General features: G+C 50.9%; 1 protein-coding gene across 1 annotated transcript in view; it reads right to left on the bottom strand.

The window, feature by feature from the left end:
* MACROH2A2 (macroH2A.2 histone) overlaps positions 1-5,211 on the bottom strand; it is a 55,111-nt gene extending 49,900 nt beyond the window's left edge. Inside the window, exon 1 of the mRNA XM_038534197.1 lies at positions 5,105-5,211. The gene's annotated coding sequence lies outside the window, so the exon portion shown is untranslated. The remainder of the gene's footprint in view (positions 1-5,104) is intronic.
* Between the last annotated feature and the right edge of the window lie 3,450 nt (positions 5,212-8,661).

Raw genomic sequence — 8,661 nt, 5'->3', positions numbered from 1 at the left:
TGGCAACGCCAGTCAAATAAATCGGGCAAAGTATGATGGATGGTGGGATGGATAAATGAACAGTAAGGGCTTCAGAGAAACCACCAAATTTATCTTATTTAATACTTTGTGACAAGACAGTTTAAAGTACAGTGTTGTGTGGCTCAATCGGATAATCTTTATCTTGCATCTGACAGAGGCAGGTAAAGCGGTGATGCAAAGACAAGGTTTTAAAAATCAGAATCTGCATAATGAACATAATCTGAGAATCACTGGGCTGCCAGTCTTGTTCTCACCCCATGGAGGGGAGGATGTGGGCTGTGGAGTAAGGCTGCCTGGCCTGGAGTCCCAAGTCTACCTCCAGCTGTGGGCATGTCCTCGACCTCGCTTTTCTCTTCTGTAGGATGGGTCTAATAAGAGTACCTACCTGTAGCGCTGTTGTAAGAATGAAAGGAGTTAATGCCTACAAAGTGTCCGGAAAAGCGCCTGGCAGGCAGTAAGGGATTTAATAAATATTAGCTACTGTGTCTTAATTCCACAGAAGACATGGTTTTAGAGAATGAGTTTCACGGAGCTCAGGTTGGCATTTTCCCCTCTCGCTCAAAAGCAATGATTACGACATCATAGCGCTTGGTGTTCTGTGAACACCACCAGGCTTGAGCTCAGCAACCTCCTTCCAGAAGCTGGGGTAAAGGTGTGATAATTAAAACTCCGAGCTACCTAATGTAGTGAGAACTTCATGACAGTCAGTACTTTTGTTTTTCCAAGGCGGGGCACTTCGGGGTCCCTTGTGGTCTAATCCCGTATCTCCCAAATTCCATCTGTCTGGGAATTCACAATCATCAGAAGGTTAGAATCAGGGTTTTACAGAATCATGATCCAAGACCGAAAGGGACTTGAGTGATCAGCCAACTGTAGTGCCCTGATTTTAGTCACCACAGGAGGTGTGACGGGGAGGGGCAGTGGTCAGTAAACCGCTTATCCATGACCAGGAGGTTTATGTGAGACCAGACCTACCGCCAGCCTCCTCACCCCCCCCGCCCCCCACTTCTGGAACCCTGGTCTGGAACCCTGATCTTTTCTGCACTTTGCTATAGTGTTATGTACACATCTGACCTTCAATAAATAGTCCTCGGGTAAGTGAAAAAGGCAGCCAGCCTTAAATATTGTTCTCATTCTCTCTCTCTCTCTCTCTCTCTCTCTCATTCATTCATTCATTCTCTCTCTTTCTTTCTTAGGCTCCATGCCCAATGTGGGGTTTGATCTCACCACCCTGAGATCAAGAGTTGCATGATCTACCGACTGAACCAGCCAGGTGCCCCTTCAATATTTGTTTCAATAGCATTTGGGGGGTTCCTTTTGTGATTTTTTTTTTTGGAAGGGGGAAATGGGTTATCCTCTCAAACACTCATCTTTCCCTCCAACTTAATTCCCAATATACATCCCAGTGTGCATCCAGGAGAAAAAAAAACCCTCCCTTCTGAAGTTTTCACTACCTTCCTTTTTAAAATATCACCTTCCAGTATCATTGTAAGAAGTCATATCCTCTATTGGTTCATTTTTTTTCTCTTCTAAATCTAATATAAGATATTCATAGAATCAGAGCGATTACACAAATCATAAATTGTCAGTTCAGTTCCCTCCTCAGCCTGAACTGGGCAGGGCAGTTTGGCCTCAGCCTCGCAAGGGAATTTACGTGATGATGATGTGATGATGAAGAGATGAGGATGTGATGACGCTGAAGAAAGAGGAGGAGGAGCTCTTTCTTCTTCTTTTTCTTTCTGCTCCAGTCCTCCTGCATTCTCTGTGAAGCCTACTCCAGCCCTTCCTCCAGACTAAAATTCCGTTCTCCCTTTAAAAATTGTTGTAGCATTTTATTGTGGCTGTTATTACACATTATCAATCACTTGTAACTTCTTAATTGTATTTAGTTATGCAAGTAATATAGAAATTAACTCAAATTGTAAAATTTCAAATGTTGTAACAATGGTTACAGATGGGTGTGAATAATTGTATGACTAAACTCTTCCTTGACAATTCCTCCAGTTCTTGTCTCTTTGTGTCTTTACATCCTTCCTGTCTGTTTATGTACGCGTTTTTGCTTACAGATATGCATAATATTATTTTGTTTTTACATAAATAGTACCATACAATATGTATTGTTCTGCAATTACTTTTTTCTTTTTTTTATTTTTAAAGATTTTATTTATTTATTCGTGAGAGACAGAGAGAGAGAGAAGCAGAGACACAGGCAGAGGGAGAAGCAGGCTCCATGCAGGGAGCCCGTTGTGGGACTCGATCCCGGGGTCTCCAGGATCAGGCCCCTTGGCGGAAGGCGGCACTAAACCGCTGCGCCACCCAGGCTGCCCCTGCAATTACTTTTTTCATTAATAATATGTCTTGGTGACTTTTCTCTCTTAGTATATATGGACTTATTCATTCTTTTTAACTGTTGCCTAGTTATCCAGGAGACCAAATTTTATTTAGCCATTCCCTATGCCTGCCATTAAGTGGCTTTCAGTTTCAAAATTACCAAAAACCCTGCAATGGGAGAGAATTACATAATCTGTGCACACGTGTGCCTGCTTCTCTAGGATACATACCAAGAAGTGGAATGGCTGGGTCACAGAATGTGCACATCACTAATTTTAACACTGTCAAACTGCCCTCCAAGTTGGCTGTACTACTAATTTACACACCTGTTAGCAGTGTAAGAAAGAACCCAGTTTCCCACTTCGCTTGCCAAGATTAATCACTTTTTACCTTCCTTACCTGCATATACATTTTATCGCCTAGGCTTGGGATGTAAGCTCTCTGAGAGCAGGCTCCGTGACTTCCCATATGTGCATTTCGTCCCCCAATCAGAGGTGTTTAATAATTGGTTCTCAGTAAATGCTTCTAGAGTGATCTCCAACCACAAGTTCTCTGCTCATGTCTGTGCAAAGGAAAGCATTTACCCACAGTGCATCTTTGAGGTTATTTCTTAAGAATGAAAAACAGTTTTTAAAAAGTCGGTTGGATTTTTGTACACCCTTCCCCCTGGACAAGTTACAGATATCTTTCTTTTAAAGTTGCCTGCCTAAAACAGGATTCCCTCCTGCTCTGCTGGCAGGAGGCAGTGAAAACAGACCTGGCTGTCTCAGACAATAGCTAGCAGGGTGTCCCACCCACTGGGAAAAGCCTCAGAATCCCTGGGAACTAGACAGAAGATGGGATGGGGAGGGAGTAAGGTCAGACTCTTTGGAACATTCTGGATCCTAGGAGGGAAATTCTTTTACAGAGTTTTGAAATAGAGGAAACCATTAATAATGTCCAAAGCACAGCAATAAATGGATCCAGGTGAGGAAGACCTGTGACAGGCTAGCAGAAACGGCAGGAGAACTGGAGATAGATCTCTATCTCTATTTATATACAATTTGGATACAGGAAAGGGAAGTTTTAAAGGTGTGAACTACTACTGGATGCAAGATAAACTTTTCCTCCGGGCAGAGCCTATATTTATTTATATGATAATCTTGGGTTAGCGAGGTTCTACAAATGCATGAGCGTGGTTCCAAATCTTGCCGTTCGGAATGCTCATTTGAAAAAAAAAAAAAAGGAGTTTTCCAAAGGGGTAGGAGATAACTTTCAGTTACATATGAGCGAATCGAGAATTCGTGTCGCCAAGTGAGAAACAGCACACACCGCGGCGCATTTCGCCCTGGATTTCGCCCTGGATAAGCGTTGCTGCCGGTCGCCTCCGAACCGCTTAAACAGCGCCCGCGCGGCGCAGGGAGGGTGCGCGGGTCTCGGACACGGGAGAGGCGGGGAGGCCGCGCCGGGGCGGGCCTGGGGGCTTGGCATGGACCCCCTCCGCGGCGGGGCGGGAACGCGGGGACCCCCATTCCCGTCGGGGTGCAGCGCCGCAGACACACCGGGACCCGCGCTTTGGCTTCTTCTGGCCCCTCCGCGCCTCGCCCGCGTGGGGCCGCTGCCACCGGAGCCCTGCAGGGACCGGGCCGGGCCAAGCCCGCGGTGGTGGCCGCTGCAGGAGGGGGCGCCCCGGGGCCCTCCGGGGCTCGTGCCCTTTGGCCATTGTTGGGAGGAACAAAGAGGGCAGGTGCGGAGGGCGCCCCCGCGCGGCGAGGCGGGGAAGGGCACCGCGGGGCGCGAGGCCGGGGCGCGGCCGGCGCGGGGCTGGGGCCGGGGCTGGGGCCGGGGCCGGGGCCGGGGCTGGGGGAGCGGCCGCGCCGGGGGGCAGGGCCGGTGCCGCCCGCCGCGCCCGCGCGCCCCGCTCGCCGTCCCGCGCCCGCCGCCGCCCCTTGACTTGTATCCCCCTCCCCCCCCCGTTTTTTTTAAATTATCCTTCTTATTCTAGATCTTTTTCCCGCGCAAAGCGGGCAGCCGGGGCTGCGCGAGCGAGCGGCGGAGGGGCCGCCATTTCCCGGGGAAAGCGCAGCGCGCGGCGGCCCCGGGCGCCCCGGAAAGGGAACCGGAGGGGAGTGCCCGGCCCCGAGCCCTCCTCCGCGCCGGCCCGGAGCTCACGGGGCTCGCGGGGCTCCCCCGCCTCGCCCCCGCCGCGACGCCCCCGGCCTGACCTTCCGCGGCGCCCCCCGCCCGCGCCCCCGCCCGCGCCCCCGCCCGCGCCCCGCGCCCCCGCCCCGCGCCCCGCGCCCCTTCCATTGTCAGCCCGGAGCGGCCCGGCGCCCGGCCCCGCAGCCCCGGAGGCCCCCCGCCGCCCGGAGCGGCCCCCCGGCGGCCCGGCGCCTCCCTCCTCCGCTCGGGCGCCCCGGGCCGGCCTCGCCGCGGCCCCGCACCCCGCCGCCCCCTCCGGCTCCCCGGGCCGCCCCCGCTCCTCGCCGGCCGCGCCAGTTACCGCTGCCCCCTCCCCCCGCCGCCCGCCGCCCGCCGCCCCCGCCGCCCCCGCCGCCCCGGCCTTTCTTTCGCGGGGAAGCAAGTTGGGCAGCTTCATGCATTCATTCCCTTCGCTCCCTCCGCGGGGAGGCTCGGCCGCCGGGGCGCGCGGCGGGGCCGGGGGCGGGACGGCCGGGGGGTCGCCGCGGCCCCCGCGCTGCCCCCGCGGCGCGTTTCGTCTGCGGACCCCGGAGCCCCCCGAACAACGATGCGGTCGCCGTGGCGGGCTCACCTGGTGCTGCGCCGCCTGCTCGGGCGCCCGGAGCCCTCGGCGCGCCGCTCCCCGGGCGCAGGTCGGGCCGCGCGCGCCGCCGCCGCCGCCGCCGCCGCCGCCGCCGCCGGGCAGGACTCTTCGCCTTTCTTTGGGCTCTACCGGTGCTTGTCAATGGCGGCAAGCGGCAGTCCTCGGGCCGCGGATAGTAGCGGGGGGGGGAGGCGGAGGGAGAAGGGATTGCTCCTTCTCCACATAACCACCTCTAGGAGGAGTCGCTCAGCCTCATCCCCCGCCAGCCCAGGCTCCGCGACGGGTCCGGGGCTCTCGCTGGGGCTTGATGAGCTATTGTCCTTCAGCCGCGCAAAGGAGGGAAGCGCGCGGCCTCCGCGTCGCGGGCGGACCTGCAGGCTGCGCCGCGGGGCCGGGCTGGGAGGAGGCCTCCCCCGGGGCCGGGGCCGGGGCCGGGGCCGGGGCCGGGACACACGCCCCACGGTCACCATCCCGAGGCTCCCGACAGCAGCAGCCACCTCGGGTGCAAGGGGACGGCGTGGGCGCCCCGGGCAGCGCGGGGAGCGCCTTAGCAGGTGAAAGCCCAGCCGGCCCCCTTCCATGGGCTCGTGTCCTCAAACCATCCCAGATACTGTACATGAACGCGCGTGTCGATCACTGGGGCTGTTGCACAAGAGTGGCCACGGCCACGACAACTGAGAATGTGCATCCCTGCCTGTTGGGGTGGTGTTTTTTTTTTTTTTTTTTTTTTTTTTTAAATAAATCAAGACCCATTTAGATTCCAGCATCGCATAATATTTGGAGCAGCAGTTGTACGTTTCGTGGGGGAGACTGTGTGCGTAGGCATCCTGTTTAATTCGGTTGCTTTACGGTGTGTTAATTTGCAACATCCAAGCAGGTAGTAAGAGGAGCACGAGGCTATTGTCTTAAGCACCAAATGTTATCAGTTTCCAGGAAATGTGTTTTTATAGGGATGTGGTGGACGGTTATCAGGCGTGATCATACGGATTAGTAGTTGTTCTACTGGAAGCCAGTGCTATCCTTTGTACCTGGAGATGTTGTGTGTGTGTGGGGGGGTGTTCATGGCTGGGGGTGAGTCAAAGGAATGTGTTTATTGTAGGGAGAGATGTTCACTTGCTGTGGACCATCCATGCTCCTTCTGATTTCTCCCTGATGAGTCAGAGGATTGTGAAGAGGCAAAATTTGGACCTCTTCAAAAAAGAGAAACCCACAGGAAAACACAGTTCTCCAGCATGGGTCAAGTGGGTGCTTTTCAAAGCCTTTTCCGCTTGGTAATATTGTGTACATATACCCCTATAAACTTGTAAGTGTTTAGGCAGTGAGGAATATTGGGGTGGCTGAGAGCCTCCAATTGCCTGAGTGAGAAAGAACCCAAACGGCCAACTGCCTTCTGGATTTGCGCTAGTCAATCCGGGCTGCTGATGGAATTAGTGGGTAGCGCTTTAGAACATATGCATTTAAAACAAGTGTTTTGCTGAGAAATCTGTTGACTTCCCACAAGATTGTGCATGTATCCTAAAGGTATAAACACATCTCCGTTTGTTTAGATCTCATATGGTTCCTCAAGCTCTCCTGGACGCAATGGTCTCAGTGTATTGGGACTTCATTTCCTCTTCTTCCTACATTTTTACCCTCTCTGTGTTATGACCTCACTGTTCTTTGTCTTTGAAGGTACTCTCCAGGTCAGAAACCTAGTCAGGATAAAGTCCTCTTTGCCCAAGACATATATTTAAAGGGTTTCAAATGATCCCGTGGGGCATCTCAAATGGTTTCGATTTTCCCGTTCTAGAGGAAGTGCCTATCTCCCTCCTTATATAGATTTCTGGTGTCCATTCTTGATCAGAAATAACCTTCAGGCCAACATTCAAAAGGGTTCAGGAGCCTTCTGGGAGTGCTTGAAAAATACTCCTACCCTGTGACCCACTCAGCCAGGCTGACTGAGATATAGTTGAATAATTCATCAATATATATTAGATTCACATTCTCCCTGTAACTTTGCAATAAAAATGGTACACGTGGTCATTTTTATGTGCATTTTATGTAACTCATTTCATCCTAGCATTTTGTTATGTGCTATCCTGAGAAAGGCTGGTCTAAGAATTTACTGGTCAGCATTCTCCCATTTCCTACTGGTTGTTTTCTTCCATTAGATGATGTAGTCACAATTCAGAGTCAAGGAGGGTGTGTGTGTGTGTGTCAGCTTCATAAGGCCCTTGTTCCTTGAATAGAAGGGATCATGGGGCACTTGGGTGGCTCAGTAGTTGAGCGTCTGCCTTTGGCTCAGGTCATGATCCCAGGGTCCTGGGATCGAGTCCTGCATCAGGCTCCCTTTAGGGAGCCTGCTTCTTCCTCTGCTTATGTCTCTGCCTCTCTTTCTGTGTCTCTCGTGAGTAAAGAAATAAAGCCTTTAAAAAAAAAAAAAAAAGGATCACAGTGTTCTATTATAGGAAGGAATTTGATATTCAGGTGGGTCGGGTGACTTGTCATGGCCACATGGGTGAAACTCCAGGGTACTTCCGGATACCCAGCCTAAAGCAGTTTTCCTCAATTCCAAACTTCAGAGGATATATAGGGAACAAATCAGCAACCTAATATGCAGATCTAGTTAAATTGTATATATTTATTATTGGACATTTGACACATGAAAATTTACCCCGGATAATATTGTGTAGTTAAAATACATTTAAAATAGTCAACATAATAATAAATTCATCAGTAATCGTGAGTTCTGCAGTGGCTTCCTGCCCAGGGAATCTGAGACAAGGGGAATAATAGATAGTAATAATGAGAGTTTACACTTACTGAATTTTTCCAGAGTGTCCCATATTTTTACCCTTACTGACTCACTTAGTCCTCACAACAACTCTTTCGGTTGGGCATTATTTGCTTCTCTGTATGAGTGGAGAAACTGAGTCAGAGCGTGGATTCGAAACTTGCCTGCAGTTATGGAGTTAGGAAGTGGCCATTTCATGTTCTTAATTCCCATGCTAATCTGGTGGTAGGGGTGTGTGCATTCACTTTAAGCAAAGAACTTTTGTGATTGGTCACAGGATGGAAAGTCCCTTGACCATTCCCAATACACATTCTCAAGGAGTCAGCGAAAAGCCTAATTATAGGAGTTTCGGTTGATCACCGCTGCCCTGAAAACATTTTCCTAACCTTTGACCTGTATGTGTGGATAACATTATGAATAAATGCATTGATTGTGAATTAACTCCATCAGCGATAAGGATGTCTAGCAAACATTTTATTGAGATGCAGGGTGAACTGCTTCTCCATGTAGGGATAGGCATGTAGCATGATTTAGAGGTGAAAGAAAAAAAGAGAACCAGCCACGCAACTAGATTCACATTCTATGGAGTCTACTAGTCATTTGTTCACAAAATCATCTATTTTAAAATAGCTTCATCGATTTTGGCCCCTCAAATGGTTTTATTTTCTCATAATCCCAATTTATGATGTTATGATGTGTGAATCGAGTGGGTGTTTTTTTTTACATGATTTTTTTTTTAAGATTTTATTTACTTATTTATTCATGAGAGACA

Source organism: Canis lupus, chromosome 4 (assembly GCF_011100685.1).
Source record: "Canis lupus familiaris isolate Mischka breed German Shepherd chromosome 4, alternate assembly UU_Cfam_GSD_1.0, whole genome shotgun sequence".
Taxonomy (NCBI): domain Eukaryota; kingdom Metazoa; phylum Chordata; class Mammalia; order Carnivora; family Canidae; genus Canis; species Canis lupus.
Note: the sequence above shows the minus strand (reverse complement) of the source record. Positions and strands in the feature narration are given on the sequence as shown.